The following is a 17,639-nucleotide window of genomic DNA, read 5'->3' on the forward strand; positions in this document are numbered from 1 at the left end:
GCCAGTTTAAACATTTTTACAGTACAGTTAGGTTTAAGTATGCACTTAACAGATTTTACTGACATGTGAAGGGTAAAACTGGCCGCTTGATTGAGCGGACCATCAATTCCACTGTGACCTTATGTAGTGGGAGCTCAGAGAGGGGGATGGAGCTCTCAGCTTATGTAAGTGATGTCACACTCTGACTGTGCTCCAGTGCTAACTGGACTGGCATGGTCTGGCCCCCTCTGATAGATAAGCAGCTGTAGCCCTGCGTGTTTGTCTGCTTGTACATGTGTTTTGTGTGTTTGACAGAAAAGTTCTCACACAAACTTACACAGTTAAACAACCCACTATCTTTTTATGAAAAAGAGACAATAATGGTGTGTGTGTGTGTGTGTGTGTGTGTTTCTGTGGGTGTGTGTGTGTGTGTGTGTGTGTGTACTGGGAGGTGTGTGTGTGTGTTTGTATGGTTCATTAACGGCTTCGCTAGAGATAGGCAATATGCATCTCAGAGATACCCGCAGACATAAAGGGAAGGGAAGAAGATGTTAAGGAAAGGAGGGAGATGCAAAGAGACTGATAGAAAATAAATTCTATGCATTCTGAGTGATATATTTTCCAGATGTGCAACTGAATACCCGTGTGTCCAACACCTCCATTACTTACGTTATCTCACACAAGTCTAACCATGACTTATTATGACTCCACCAGAGAGGGACGGAGGGACGAAGTGTGTTATTTAAACATGACCTCTGCTACTGTTGAAATACACATTGACCCTTCTCTTTCCTTTGCATCTCTACCTCTCGCTATTTACACAGATGGAATACAGCACAGGGAGCAGGGGAGGGCTTCTGAGAATATATTAAAGCTTCAGCATACTGTTAAACTTTGTCAGAACTTCTACCTCTTCCCCGTAGGTGGATGGAACCTTCTGAACCCTTCAGCTGAATGTTTACATGACTCCTGTCTGTACTATGGCTCATGTGTGATGACTTGTAACCTCGTTATATTCTTTTTATATCTTATCTTGTAATAAATTGTTCAAAGACTAACTTGCTCAAAGTACTGTTGATTTCTCACAAGGAAACTATTAATCCCACCACAAGAAGGAGGATGACACTGGGTGGAGAGAGATCAACAATCAAGTGTGATTTATTTGTGATTATGAAAATATGTTCGATTTACCGCTTTTCATCCCGGCTGAGTTGGGGGTTCAGAATGGCTTTTGGCTGAGCTAATTGATGTCAGCAGAGCAGTTCAGCATTTTGGTGTGTATGCATGTGTGTTACAGTATGTGGCCGGTGCTGGTTACAGTTGACTTTAAATGAAGGTGAGTTCAACAGCCAGCATCTTGATTTTAAGATGTATTATCATGGAGTGTTGTGCAGGGATAATTTATCTAAATAAATGTATGGAGTCTGAAACTGAAAAAGACTGTAACGAAATAGCAGTTTGTTTTAATTACGTCCATATTTCCAATTACAGTAGCGCAGAGAAATATGGGGCACTCTCATTTCTCCCCAGAGGGATGCTCTGTCACGCTTTATTACGTCAAGTCTGTATTTTACATGTACTTACCTGACAGTTGTGCAGTGTTTGATCATTTCTGATGAAGATGATCAAACCTAGAACTTGTAACAACCAAGTGACCAGAACGATGCACCTGTCACAATATGTTAGAGCGATAGGGCCGTCAATGGAGTTTTGATCCACCACAGAGCTATAAGACACGAACACCTTGTTTTTTTTATGATTCCACAAAGTGATTGGTACTGCTAGGATAGAATTTTCTATTTTTGTTTTTTATTCCTGGCATCATTAGCTCTTAAGTATTCACAAGCCTAAGACCAACATAAATACATCCTAATGGGGAAAGTAAGGGAGACTATGGAGGGGAGTTGTCAGTGACAAGTTCCTTCTCAGACTTTGACTTTTCAGCGGCATTAATAGTGGAGACAAAAAAGGATCTCTACCCAAATCACCTTAATCTGTTTAGCTATTCTTATTTCTAGACAATATATGGTATTCAAACACAATACATGAAGGCAAAATTGGAGACCAAGCTACAGATAAGAAAAGTTATTGTGTCTACAATGTACTGTATTTAAATGCCGGTTTAAGCATGATTCAGTAAAATGCAGAAAGCTATATAAATGACTGCATCTGTTGTGAGAAAATTAAGCCACTGTGTAGACAGGCACATTCAGAGGACTTAATATGTGCTGAATTTAGCTGTTAACTGCCACATTGGTGCTTACCTCCTGCTTACATTTGTGACAGCACACTGTGTGATTGGTCATATATGTGATAACAAGTGTGTGTGTCTGTATTTGTATTATTTTGATCTGCACCATCGCTTTAAGTGACCTAGAAATGCATCTGTTGCTGCACAGTGTTTTATTTACAGGGAAGCAGTGATGCTAAGGGTTCCCATCAGGGCGCTTGTGTTGGGGATGGGTTTGTGAAAGTGGTGGATTCTTAATCATTATTTCCCATAATCCCCAAAGAAAATTGTTTTTTAGCAAGTTAAGCATTCATTCTTATGTGAAGAACAGCATAATAGGTTTTTGCAATTAGACAGGAGCGCATAATGAATATTTTTTTCTTTCAAAAGAATCAGGTCGTTAATTGACGATCTAACAACTTGAATTAATTTTTTTCTCTAAAACTTGCTTGGATCTCATCTAAATTTGCTGCATGATTTTAATTAATGTTATTCACTACTGCAAAATACATCCTCAAATTATCTTGGCCACGTTGTCACCATCATTTATTTAAAAAAAAGAAGCATTAATTGAAACTCCCATGCCACCTTGTCTTAGCTCTGTCTTTCACAAACATGGACGTGGTGAATTACATTTTAATGATTTAATGGATTGTATAATAAAAAGCTGATCATTTCTCCAGCGATATCTTCAAATGTGTTTAAAATGCACGTGGCATAAACCTTTATTTCCAATTATCCCTCTGTTGATTGTGTTCTAGACACACACGTACACACACACAGCTCTACATATATCTTACCACGGTAATGAGAATATTTCTATCATGGCATGGGTCATGTATTATGTTAATTAGATTTAGTTCATAAATGTGTGTAATATCACAATTGTTTTTGTTGCCATCGATACCAGTTATGAGCACTAACATATAATGACATCAACAATTTATTACAAATGGAGAATGTTTTTGCTGTTTTTAAGATATGCGGTGGTTTGTTAAACTCCCCTTTCCTACATGTTCTTGAGGGAATCAAAGCCTGAGTAAATTTTTCTGTGTAAGATGTTTCAACAGTTTACCATCCCAGGACATAGCTTTATGCTTTGTACTTTGTCACCTTTTGTATTTTTACATGTGCACATTATAGACAGGATGTCATGGTGCAGAAAAGGACTACAATTATCCAGTTGCATTATCCTGTTGCAGATGACAGCACTTCTTTCTTCATCAGGCTATGACCTTTTGCTATGGGTGGTTTAAAAACAAGTGTGTAGTAGATATGATAAGGGTCAACATATTTTATCGCTCTGAGATCTGAGATCTGAACGACAAAAGTGGATTGTGCCTCTCTGTAGTTTTATTGAGTTGATTTTCTTCCTCCAAGCAAGGAGGAGATGGACCGTGCATCAACTGCTTTTATGTAGGAGCTGTACCATATTGCTGTGCTGAAGAGGAAACTGAGGTTGGGCTGAAGTTCTCACTTTCACAATCAATCTATACAATCCAATCCACTCTCATGGTGATGAGCTTTGAGTGGTGACTGAAAGGATGAAATCTCAAGTGGCTGAAATATCCATGCTTTGTCAGGTACCTTGAAACATAGACAAAGTGAGAATCTTGGATTTGGGATAGACTCAGAGAAGAGCTTCTGTACCGTATTTCTTTGTTGACATATCTGATCCCTTCATCGGTATTCTGTGCACGTTTTGACAGAATAAGGCCCTGGTGTTACTTGGGATTGAAGGACTGAATATCATAACTAGCTTGGGAGGGTGTAGGTGGAAGATGTGGCTGGAGGAAGTCTAGGCTGTAGAGATAGTATGCACCAACCCATGTAATCATTGGCACTAATGGACAATGTCTCATGTAGGTATCAGAGCAATTCATAAAGCTCCGCTATTGGCAGCAATAGGTCTGATCTTGGATCAGTGTGTAGAGCGCTTAGTCTAGCTGATCTCTTTCAACATTCAGAGTACAAACTGATCCTTTTTCAGTAGCCTTTTCAGCTCGAGAGCAGTGGACCCAGGTGCAAGGATGTTTTATGTGCCCATGGCAAACACCTCGCCAACCACATCCCCCTGCCCACTTTGGAGAGGCAGACTGAATTTTCTTTTGGATGAGGTTTCTTTGTGGGGTCCCACAGGACCATGTGAACAGGAGCAGCTGAACTGCCAACCCCCCTCCACCCCCCCACCGCATTTCCACGATATCTCAATTGCTGGTGGAAGTCGAGGGGAAAATAAGGCGCAAATCACACACTGATAGAGAGGCAGGAGGTATACAGAGATCAGCGAGGCAGATTTGTTAACTGCTAGTTGACTGCTTCAAATCCCCAGACCAGCTAGGAAAATCATGCTGAGGCTTTGTTATTGCATTTAGTTGCTTGTCCCTGTCGTATTAATTGATGTACAATACCTTAAACTGTAAAAATTGTACAATACCTGTCCTGTACTGTACTTACTGTCTTGTCATCCAGTAATATACCTCAGAAACAACTGACATGCAGGTGTGGTTCTCTCCAGTCTCCCATTGCGCTTTAATTTGCCTCGTTCTTGCTCTTTCATCGGTATCTCCTCCCCCATCACACACTCACTTGAATCATCTTGAAAACACTTCCCTCCTCCTATCTACCTTCACGACAAAATGCTGCTTTTGATTTTGAATCACTAAAATGACTGCTACTGTCACACACACACACACACACACACACACACACACACACACACACACACACACACACACACACACTCAAGTCACATACGAGTTTCATCAGCCTGACAGCAACTAAACCTGTCGGTCCTTATCCACTTTGCCCCTCTTCTCTATCTTTCACTCTTTTTTGTCAATGGAGTTTTTATCAGTGAGCATGCATCTTTGTAAGTAGGTATAACTATAAACTGTTAAACAAAGTAAAGTTCAGTTATGACATATTATCCTAACTTTGAGACCATGAGAGGGCAACAAGAGAGAAGGAGCATAGAAAGGACAGAGGGTAAAAGCAGCAAGCTGGGGATGAAGCTCCCTGTGATGGACGGGAAAGTCAACTCACTCAGTTGAGAAATGGGAAACAGAACAGCAGGGGTATAAATGGAGATCAGACCAACAAAAAGGGAGGGTCCCCACTGAGAGAGAGGAATGGGAAACTTCAAGCTGGAACGATGATACAGGTAGAAAGATAAAGGAAAATAAATGCCCACCCCAAATCCCTTAACAGTCACACTACACAAAGCATTAAACATGAGTGCACAGACACATGTGTAAACATATATTGACTCTTAGTGCTCCTCCTGAGCACCTAATAATGATAATACTGATTAGTAGGTAATAAAACATATACCGGTACAGCACATAGCCATTACTGGATTTATGTCCCCAAGGACGGCACAGGGCGGAAAAGATTAGAGATCAAATCCGGTCTAACACAAACTATAGAGGGATTATAGTCCCTGGTTATTTTTTTTATGACAGAAATAAAGAGGGTGGCTCAGAAATCTAAACTAGCTAAAGAAAAAAAAAGGGAGAAAGTGGAGGGCAGTGAGAGAAGCCGGGAAACAGAATGAGTGAGTGATTCCAGAGGGCATGCGATGAGTATTGTGCAGTTATAGCAGTAATCAATATCCAGCATAAACTGATCAGCAAGTAGCAACTACAGATTAATAATATAAATGAGGGGGTGGATGGACAGGAGGCTGGAGGAGGGAGTGATGCTGAGGTGGAAGCTTCAGAGCTTCTCTTATCTCTTTGTCATTGTAATTCCATTTAATTCCGTTCTAGTGCACTTCATTTTATCCCAGTACTCCTTTTCCTACCCTCCATCTTCGCGGATTCTTCCTGGAGCCTAGGATGGTGGTGGTGTGATAGCTTTCATTTCGCTACCAGCAAGAAGCTATATTGCATTGGTGGGTAAATGGTTGCCCTCCAGCACAGAGTTGTTCAACAGAGTGGGGGCAAATGGTAGACACCGAAGCTCCGTGTGTTTTTATCTCTCATACTGCTCTAACTACTGCCACTAAAACTGAGAGGCACAGTGGAACACATACTAACACACAAGCAGATACAAAACCGTGCACAAATATGTAATGCATCATAAACCCTTGCATGAATATTGCCAGATATTGTAAAAATATATATGTTGATACAGGTATTCAAAAGACACAAAATACCAGGATATCTTGATAATATGGCATGCTAAGCTTTAAAAGACATTTAGTATAACATATAAAAGTATACTTATGTACTTAATGGATGCTTTTAAACAGCTTGTGTTAAAGCCTATGTGCAGTGGTAGCCATTAAGTCCCCAGTCCACCTCTTTCAGCTACCCTCCATTAGTACTGCACTGGCATATATTGTAGACTGAGCTCCAAAGAGAAAATTGGAGCACCAACTTATCTTTCAAAGGCTATATAATTATAATGAGGCATGCAATGCTTCTGTTTGTACAAGAAACCAGGACTGGGAATGCAGCTTTGAATATTGGGCAATCTGTTAAAACACTCCCTCTGAATCTCTCATTTGGACATTCTAGCTTTAATCCTGAAAAGGGCCCTTTGCACATGATGTGTAAAAAACATGTAGAAGATAATATGAATCATATATTATACAACCAAGATTGCTATATTAATACATTGCGTTGTACATGAAGCAGTAGAGATAGACAAACGCTCCCATTATTGAGAAAGACACACACACACACACACACACACACACACACACACACACACACACACACACACACACACACACACACACACAGGATTTCAAATTAACGCTTTGTCTTTCCTTCAACCCAGGAAGTTACTCATGTTGCATGCTGAGTAGGGTTAATGAACGGGTGTGTGAGTGCAAGTATGAGAAATGTGTGAGAGGCTATGGTGATGTGTGTGTGTGTGTGTGTGTGTGTGTGTGTGTGTGTGTGTGTGTTTAGCAGCATCAGACACCCACTTCCAATGATGCCATGTCATGAGTTATTTCTAGGTCTGACAACCAATTGATTACTTTGGTTCCTGCACAGTTCCTAGATGAAACAACTGTCAGAATATCAGAATACAAAAAACCCTCAGATGATCATTTTGAAGCCTTTTTTATTCATGTCATTCCCTCTTTTCTCTTTGTTCCTGTGGCTTGGTGAAAGCCAAGATTAAAACACTGTTTCTAATAACCTATTAAATTCCTATTCATTACAGAATGGCAGCATATATATATAAAAATGTAATTCATAATGCATGTGAGTTAACTTACTGTGCCATTACTTGGCATAAAAAAATAGGAGCTATATTCTTTCTTTTCTTCTGAGAATGTATTGCTCTATATTTTTGAATATAGTATTTTTTTGAATATAGTAGAAACAGTGCAACTTGGTAACTTTAATAAATATGTCTACAAAGTATGCATATGTTAAAGTGTTAAGTTCTGGATCTTCAAACTAGAGTCAACAGAACCTTTTATCTTGACCTAATGAAAACAGGAACCTTTTGTATCTTAACAAAATAGATTGCCCTTGGAAACAGGGAATTGGGTGTTTTGGCACATCCATTGTTAAAAAAGGGCTTCAGCAGTCTGAATTAATCAAATCAAGTGGGTATCTTCCATCATCAGACTCATTTAGCATGGAATGCCCTCCTTGGACAAAAGTGCAACCCTGTCTGTTGAACACAGAGGGAATTGTATAGTAAAAACACTAACTTGATTAATGAACTCAGACAGCTGAAAGCCTAACAAAAGTTTGGATTTGGATTTGGTCCCCCATCATTTCATTTGCAATTACTCACGGAAGGGAGGAATTAATAGAGAATGGAAATATGTTTCAATGATCAATAAGCACCTGACTATTGCTTTAAAAAAAGATGTGAACCTATTATTTATACATACAGTAAACCATTGTGGGTAATGTTACAAATCAAGCAGGAAATATTGGCTTTTTATATGATTTGTTTGCATTAATATGAAGGTGTACTAATGTACTACTGCTGACTAGTTATTTTATCCATGACAAATATCCCATTTGATATTTTAACAAAAATTCTCTGTATAATGCAAATGTAGGATTTTATCCATATCACCCATCAGCAATACTCACAGGATGTCACTCAGCGCCTTTTCATTGGCATCATCATTTTTGGCATCATTGTTGTCTCATTTTTTAATATTTTCTTGTCTTGGCTTATTAGCATCAGTCAGCACATCAGCATTCTCCTCTTTGTTTTTGCTGTCTCTGCATTGTAACATCTCCTATAGACTGAACTATTTTGAGTTTGGGGGCAGAGGCAATATTGCTTGCAGCAAACACTTCCAGATTCTTTGATGAAATACCCTGTCAAAAAGTGTTTACTTTCAAACCTTTTCATAGCACGTGTCTTCAGTGCTCAGATAGCTTTGCCTGCATATTTTTTTTTACCTCTGCCACCGTAGGTGTAGTGGCAGGGAAGAGGAGCTTAGACTCAGGTTGCAGACGAGCAATATCGCAGCAGAAACCATGAGGGATAATTCACTACTGCCTGGCAGAGTAGTGGGGGTGGTCATGACTCAAGATTGAAATAATCTTATTGTAATAAGAGAAGAAGTGTTTGTCAATAAGTAATGCTCTTTTCAATCTAGGAAGCTTAAACCCATATTATTTTATGTTTGTCTTGTTGAAATAGATGGGATAGGAGAGGGAGGAAGGTAGGGGGCAGATGGAAGGGAACAAATCAGGAGGAGAGGATGAAGAAAAGGAGGACATTTGAGTAATCACACCTTCTGTTACTCTGTTTACTCTCACTATAAAGATTATTTTTGGCAGCAAAGCAATGACTTGTTGATTTATATTTAAATGGTGCAATTCCTGGACGGGAAAACATAGCCTATAGCTTGTGAGCAGAGCTTTTGCTCATGCAAAGGGGTTGGATACAAAAAGGGCGTATTACCTGAATGACCTCTTCAAACATATAGGAGAGGCTGTGTGTATACATATCACATGCATGGCAGACTGTGTGCATCACTGTGTTACACATTCTGTGTGTGTGTGTGTGTGTGTGTGTGTGTGTGTGTTTTGAGTGTGTGTGCATGTGTGGGGGGATGTATTGTGAATATATCATGCAAAGCCCATCTATTATTTAAGTAGTGTAGCGATGGTGTGTGTTTTCTGAGCAGAGTGAAATATGAAGCTACTCTAGCAAAGCTGCTTCATCTCACACATGCAGCTGTGTTCACTCTCACACACATACACACACACACACACACACACACACACACACACACACACACACACACACACACAGAAGTAACTGTGGAGGCAGGATCGCTGTCAGCCTGTCTGATTAATGATTTTCCTCCCGCTTTCTATCTCATCCTCCTCTCCGCCTCTCTCAGCCAGGTGTGGCCTGCTCCGACAATGCTGCTCGGAGTAAATCAGCTGTTTGCCACACTCGGGTTAAAGCTGATCCTGTTAAGCTGTTTACATGCACCTTTAAAACCCAACAACTGAGTATTGCGGTGAATAAACCTGTGAACATCTGTGAACATCTGTGCACCTGTGGTGAGCGATCCACAGTCCACTAGATTGAAGCCAACTGTTTAACCAACTATACCTCTAATAAAACAAAATAATCCACCCAATGGTTTTTATTAGTAAGCACTTCAGGAAAATAGGTTCCTGATTTAATTCCTGCTCAATACATGGCATGGGAGAGTTACAGAATACTTAGTATAATAAATGATGAGCTGTAGTAAGTTTGCTTTTATTTACCAGAAGAGAAATTAACTATGAACGGTTTCCTTTTTTACAAATTCCTAGACTTTTTTTACGAGAAAATATAATGTGAATAAAGAATGCATGATGAGCCTGTTGCTAAATATTGTCATGGACATGTAGTAGCATGTACTAGACTCACAGGAAGGGTCCTAAGCCTCAGTCGCCTTTCCAATCACAGATTTATTGCGATGATGGTGATCTTGAAATGTAAGCGGATGCTGCCATCGCATTGTTGCTGTGGAAAAGAGCTCCTCTAAATCCGTCATATGTGCCTGTCTTGCCAACATCTTAGAGTGACAGGGGAGCCACCTGTGAGCCAGAAGATAGTTGACTCACTTTCTGTGCTAACAGCGAACTCGCAGAGCTACATCATGTAGTCTCCACTTATAGCAACCTGCAGTAGGACATGACATCTGGGCCACACGGCCTCGCTCTACCTCGCTGAGCTGCTCACACGTGTGTGTCATCCACACACACACACTGACAGCTTATGTTATGTATTGTAACTCAAGATTCTATGAGTATAGGCGTAGCCCTCTAAGAGCTATAGGGTTCATCCTTTAAGAGCATGCATAGTCATTAATATATATATATTTTTCATGCCCTTATGACCTGCATAAGGCCCCTTTACATTTTCATTGGTCTATACATAGTATAGAACATAGTTCTGCTCCAAATTGAAACCAGCATTTCCTCAGCGGGTACTGTACCGTGGGAATGGACAGCGCCCTGATGGTAAAATAGCAGAAAGGCTTCTTTGCTATTTCCAGCAGCCGGGCTGAGCTCACACTGTCCTGTCATGTTGCCTGTTATCACCATGACATGAAGGAATGGTCGCCATGCACTGATGCACCCAGTAGAATGAACCGTGGCCATGAACCCAACAGGGACAGCTCTCAGAGGGTGAAGCCTTTATGATGTAGAAGATGTACAATAATAAGACAGTTGGCATAATTGCCATCTGTTTCCAATAATGCAATTCACTAAACCTGTCTTTCGGAGAAGGTGTATTGATCTTCTGATTGTTTGGCCTGAGGTCAATTGATTAGACAAAAGTTCATAACTATTATTTGATATGATTAATGTGTATACTGAGGGGATCTTGTAAGTGTTGATTATTCAATAAACCCTAATAAGAGTGTAAGATTACCTAAAGTAAGATACACAAAAGTAGACACTTGTTGACAAGTGTCATGATTCATTGTGTTGAGATACTTGCTCAGGACACATCTCAAAACACAACCTGTAAATTGCACTGAAATGTGATTATCTGATCATCTGCATTGATGTTTGATAATTTGTTTAAACTTAACATCCTTATAATTCATTGTTCTAGTGTTTTTTGTTTTTTTTAAATAGTCGCTCTAGGCCAGCTTTCTTTTTCTTTTTAAAGAGAAGATAAAATGTCCCCAAAAATACCCTGGAGAACTTGATAGCTTTGACTGCAACACATTGTTTTCAAAGGCGTGCCAATTTCTCATCGTGTATCGACTTTAGTCTTTGTTAAATGAACCCCTAAAAAAGTCTGTTGCATAAGTTTAGGCTCCTTGTTTGGTTGTTTGCATCTCAGGGAGCTGACTCTTTTTCATTCTCATGATATTTTCTGTTATGGGTCATAATTATCATTAACCTTACCTATGGGCTTGCCGTTTTAAAATACATTTGGATTAGTTTTGCAGGGCACATAGGATCACTTCATTAGAACAGCTTGCTGCACCACAGGCCAACTGGCATCCAGTCAACAGACATACACACAGTCTCTCTCTCTCTCTCTCTCTCTCTCTCTCTCTCTCTCTCTCTCTCTGCTCTCTCATACACACTTTTGAGGCTGCCAACACTGTGTACACGGTTGCAGGATTACATGTTTCCCCTCAGGGAAGCCTGAGGATGACACCATAGAGGGCCTCAAGTGGGGCAGCCCTGTCTCTCTTTTATCTTTTATCTGGGTCCTTATTTGTATGTCTGTCTTCCTCTCCCTCTATTCAAATTATACCTTAATACTGAAACTCTTTGTTTATTTCTCCCTCGCTTTGTTCGTTATAAACCTGAAGTATTTGTTTCTCCTTTTCACTTGAGAAACCACTGCTTTGTGTTTTGCTGAATTGGCAATGTCACCCCTTAGCCCCAAAGTTAAAAGGTATCCGGTGGTGCTATTGTATGCTTGTTTCCCTGTTCTGCAGTTTACCAGACTAGTTAAATGTCCATCCAATAACCCCTCCACTTGTAATCACTCATACTTGAACTATTACTGCTGAAAGTGGTCACTCGACAGTCTGTGGCTGGCTGCTTGTAGAGTTGACAGTGCACACTCATATTTTCATCTGTTTATAGACAAAACCAGTGGTAGAGGAGTTACAATGGGTCCTTAGCATACAATTACAGCTTGTGATAATGTTGGCTTTGTAAATATAGTTTTGAAAAGTAAAAAGCGTGATTTTTTTCCTCTGTTGTAGTGCCCAGTTGAATGAAACAGCAGTGGTTTGACGTTGCAATAATATATGGAAGTGGAAATTATAAGGGGAGAGGTGGTGGGTGCTTTATGCAATTTTTTTAAAATAAAGGGCATTGTATTTGATCGATCCTTACCCTAAATGGAGCCACATTTGACCACAAATATTGAACCAATGAGATCTTGTTTGACCAAAAAAACAACATCCTCTAGATCTAGATCTTTGGCAGACCATTGAGGTAATTTGAGGTCATGGTCAGTAATTCAGATGGGAATGCCATGGGAAAGACAGTAGAGCATCAGAAGTCCAGCCGTGAAAATCTGAAAATGTCCTTTATCATAAGGGAACATCTTGGAAAATGTTATTCAATTGAATTGAATTCAGTTTATTTTGTATAGCCCAACATCACAAATACAAGTTTGCCTCGGAGGGCTTTACAATCTGTACACATGACATCCCTGTCCCGGGATCTCACATCGGATCTGGAAAAACTCCCCCAATAAAGATAGTAAAAACCCTTTCACAGGGAAAAAAAGGGGAAGAAACCTGAGAGCAACAGAGGAGGATCCCTCTCCCCGGATGGACAGAAGCAATAGATGTCATGTGGCCAGAATGAATAACGTAACGGAGTTACAGCACATTCAAATGAATGTGACAGAAATTATTCATATAATGAGTAGTATGCATGGTCCATGATCCAGATAGCCACGACCCATTAAGCAGAGGGATGTAGAGAGGAGGGGCATCCCAGGGGCAGTGGGAGGAGAAAGCAGGGCCATGGCATCTGGCAGGACCGGCTCCAGGCCAGTTGCATCAGCAGGGCCAGGGGGAGGACCGGGGTCCTCCCCCTGGTTCCAGGCAGCCACGAATCCATGGAAAAAGAAAGTAGAGTTAGTAATATGGATTGAAGAGACAATCATTTATCCAGAAGGAGAGAAAGAAGAGGTGAAGAGGAGGAGAGGAGGAGCGAAAGAGGAAGAGAAGGAAAGGAGGAGCTCAGTGTATCCTAAGATGTCCCCCAGCAGTCTAGGCCTATAGCAGCATATCTAGGGGCTGGACCAGGGCAAACCTGAGCCAGCCATAACTATACGCTTGTTTAAAGAGGGGGGGGATTCTGACGGAATCAGGCTGAATCACGGGATGGGTGTCCTCGTGAATCGCGAGGGGAGTTGTCTGACTCTCCCTCTCCTGACGGAGTCAGCTCTAAGTATAAGCGCTATCAAAGAGGAAAGTCTTAAGTCTACTCTTAAATGAGGTGACTGTGCCTGCCTCCCGAACTGAAAGTGGAAGCTGATTCCACAGAAGAGGAGCCCGATAACTGAAAGCTCTAGCCCCCAACCTACTTTTTAACACTCTGGGAACCACAAGTAACCCTGCATTCAGTGAGCGTAATGCTCTCGTGGGGTAATATGGCACTATAAGGTCCTTAAGATATGATGGTGCATCACCAGTTAAGGCTTTGTAGGTAAGGAGAAGGATTTTAAATATGATTCTCGATCTTACAGGAAGCCAGTGGAGAGCAGCTAGTACAGGAGTAATGTGATCTCTCTTCCGCGTCCTCGTTAGTACACGAGCTGCAGCATTCTGGATCAGTTGGAGAGATCCAAGGAATTTACCGGAGCAGCCTGATAATACGGAGTTACAGTTATCCTATCTCCCTAAACTTAAATATATTACACACTACTGTAGCATGGTATGATGTGACTACAGTTTCTGTGTGACGACACTCGTTCAAACTGACCTTTGTCCCATTGTCAGGAAGAAAGGAAGTTGCTTCCTAATTAGGGTTGGGTACCGAAAACCGGTGCCACTATGGCACTGGTGCCTATACGACCGGCACCTACCGGACCGAAACGCAACGCAACTATAAACTTCTTGCTAGAAACGTCTGTTTCGCTGATGGAAGTCAACGTCAGAGTGGAGAAACCGCAGCTGACCGGCAAGAACACTGGCTGAGAAACGCTCTAAGCCGCGACACAAAGTGAGGTTATTAGGAGACAGTTGATGTTAATGATGACGTGAAGTCCAGTAAAGCATCAGAGTTTGTAGAATCCAACAGTTTCTGAGTCGAGTTATGTTGCACACGTTCCCCATCAGGCCACCTGATGCTTTTTGTCTATTTTTTTTTATATATTCTTTATAGTTTGAAGTTAAAAAGTTTGAAGCTGTAGTTTGAAGTCAAATGTTTTGTATTTATTTATATTTATCGTATACTTTAAACAGTTAATATATTGTTCAATTTTAAGAAAAAAACGTAGGCATACTGTTATATTGCGCATATATCGTTTTAAAAGTATCGTTTTAGCACCGGTATCGGAAAAAAACAAACGATACCTATCCCTATTCCTAATAGCAACAACCATGCAGATAACAAAAAGTGAGATTTTACAAAAATGAGTGAGGACTCTCAACCTTAAAGTAACTGCTGTGCACACATATGCAGAAACGCACAATCACCGGTGTTTCTTGTGGTACTGAAGCCATCTAAAGAGACCCCTTGTTCTAAGAGATTTTTTAATATGTAAATATGTCTCCATCATCATAATGATCAATATTTTCTTTGCCACAGAGGCTCAGCAAGCTGCAGTTAAACAGGGGAGAATAAAAAACAGCTGCAGAGACGTTTACTAAGACAGAAAGTGAAACATGATTAGTTTAGTGTGCTGCTGTAAGATAGGAATCTGAGGAGGATTGTATAAATACATTATGGATCATGTTACTGAGAGGTAGACTGCTGGATTCTTTGCACACCAAAGACATTATGGCTGAAGTGAATCACATCCACTATAACTTGGCCCAGGTTCAGCAAAAGTGCAGCACACCTCGGGCTGTTGGGATTGAGACAAAATATGAATGTGGCAAAACTGCTTTGTCAGACACTGCAAATCACAAAACCATATTGAATAAAAAAATGAAATTAAACTTTTCCGTCAAAAAGCAGAACCCCAGCAACAGTGTCAAAACCAACCAAAACTGAAATTCATATTAGAAAAAGAAAAACTGCGATTCTAATTGAAAATTTTATGAAAGAGCTGCTGAAACCAGAATTGCATAAAATATAATAAGAGCGAGAATGGCAGCCAATTATTTGTGATGGGCACAATACAACCACTTATCACTTGCTGTTAAAAATAACACCCTCACATGGTTGTCAGGGCTATCGCTCAGAAAACAAAAAGACATATCTGATCTAAATCTGGACGCAGAAACAAATCCTCCCACGCAGCAGCGGCTGTTAGGAAATCCAACAGGATTTCATTTTGCAAAATGGGACACTGAGCTGCAAACTTATTTCAGTGAGGATACAAGAATATATAGATATGATAATAGCTTGAGACTGTTGCACATTAAAGAGACACTTCTCAGACGTTTTTCACCGGTCTCCATGAATCACTTCTCGCTTAAGCTCGCTACAGGAGGATTTCTGTCTGCTCAGCCTCTGTCTCAAAGGCGGACTGTGGATAGATTTGAAAGCAATTCAAACTTCTCTTCCTGGATTCTCGACTGAGCCTCCAGGGAACGCAAACAGAGCGCAGTGGGTGGTAGTCCACCAACGACCAGGAAGAGCTTTTTCATTTAACTTGTGAGAAATTTCAAAAAGTAAAATAAGGGGTAAATCTGAAATCCTGTGAATGATTGATGATATACTATGGTATGTATGAGCCGGACGAACTCCATAAACTTTCAGGCAATTAAGCAGCCCATTGTAGCGACTCTTTTATAATTGAATTGATTAAGGAATGCACTTTTTACTTCCAATAGAACCAAGAGCTAAATATTTTAAGCAGTCTTTGCTATACTCAAGTTTCTACAGCACTCAAGAAAACATAAAAGCTGCCTGTTATGAAAGGTTAGTGAGAGGTTTCTGCAAATGACCAACTGTGTGTGCATTGATCCACTGTACTGTACAGTAAGTACATAATACACTAGACTGCACTGAGGCCAAATAAAGACTAATTACATTTAATCACATTTCTTCTTTCTCCCTGAAAGACCGTGTTTTAAATAGCTGAACGTTTTCGACTCTTTCGGAGATTAGGGCAAACATAATCATGGTTAGTTTGATTGCAGGTGTATATTATGTAAATGTTTTGTGTCTAGACTACTATGTTCGTAAATTCATGGTCAAATATTCCAACGGTCAGGTCTAAAATACAGGGTGTGAGAAATTGCTGAAATAGACGTAGACGTCATAGATGTAACATGGCTGTAATCAGACAATTTCTTTTTCAACTAATAAGCATTTTAAAAACAAGATAATTTGCGTACGGACAGTATAAAAATTATAGTGGCAGGGAGGGGGTTTGAATTTTTACCAGCTGTGACAGCGACCCTGGTATTGTTTTCACCTTTTGAGTCTGGGTGAGTGTTGTCATGGCAAGATATGGTCCTGGATATAACGTCCACTGTAGCAGGAACTGCCATGGAAGCAGTTCTGAGTACCTTGCTTAATGTTTACATGTCTGTCACCAGAATAGCATCACAACCTTACATGATGTAGTCACGGGACTACATGTGTGTAGTTAAGATCAAAATGAAGGCCAGGTTTGTAGCTGGATGGGGTCCATGCAACACCGTGGAAAGAAAGGGGTAGAAAATGGGTTTATGGTCAGGTTAAGGGTGCATTGGGCTCTCCACTTTACGCCTTCGGCCCAATTAATCTTTGAGTCTGGTGTGATCCAATTGCAATATGGTCTCTTGTTATTTTTAATTTTACAATAAGAAAAAAAATCAAAGCCCTCCCAAGCAGCATTATTATTCTTTTTCTCATCTTTGGATTCTCAATTTGACTTATTCCCCCAATATCTAAACTAATATTCCTGCCACTGTCTAGTTTCCAATAAAGTGCAGCACTTGAGTGCCAGAATATATTAGGGCGCTCAAGTTTTCAATTCAGACCATCCTAGCTTTAGCCAAAAGGAAAGAAGACATAACCCTCCCCCATTTCTAACCATTCCTTTCCACTAATAATGTGTATACATTTACCTGTATCAATTCAGCACCACTCACAAACTGCTCCAATCCTAGCTCAATCCACTCAAATAAATATTACAATATTACTTACACAAATTTTGCTGAATGAAGCATGTAATTGTTTGGCTCAATTCAGAGTTGGTCCTTGTAAATTGAGAGCTTGTGGACTTTAGCCAAGACGGAAACTGCATGAGAGAAGGTATTCCCCATCTGTTTCCATCTGTTTCAAAGCTTTGAGTTGTGTTGTTGCATCTAAGAATATTTAAATCAGGCCATTTT

Source organism: Taurulus bubalis (genome assembly GCF_910589615.1).
Source record: "Taurulus bubalis genome assembly, chromosome: 10".
Taxonomy (NCBI): Eukaryota; Metazoa; Chordata; class Actinopteri; order Perciformes; family Cottidae; genus Taurulus; species Taurulus bubalis.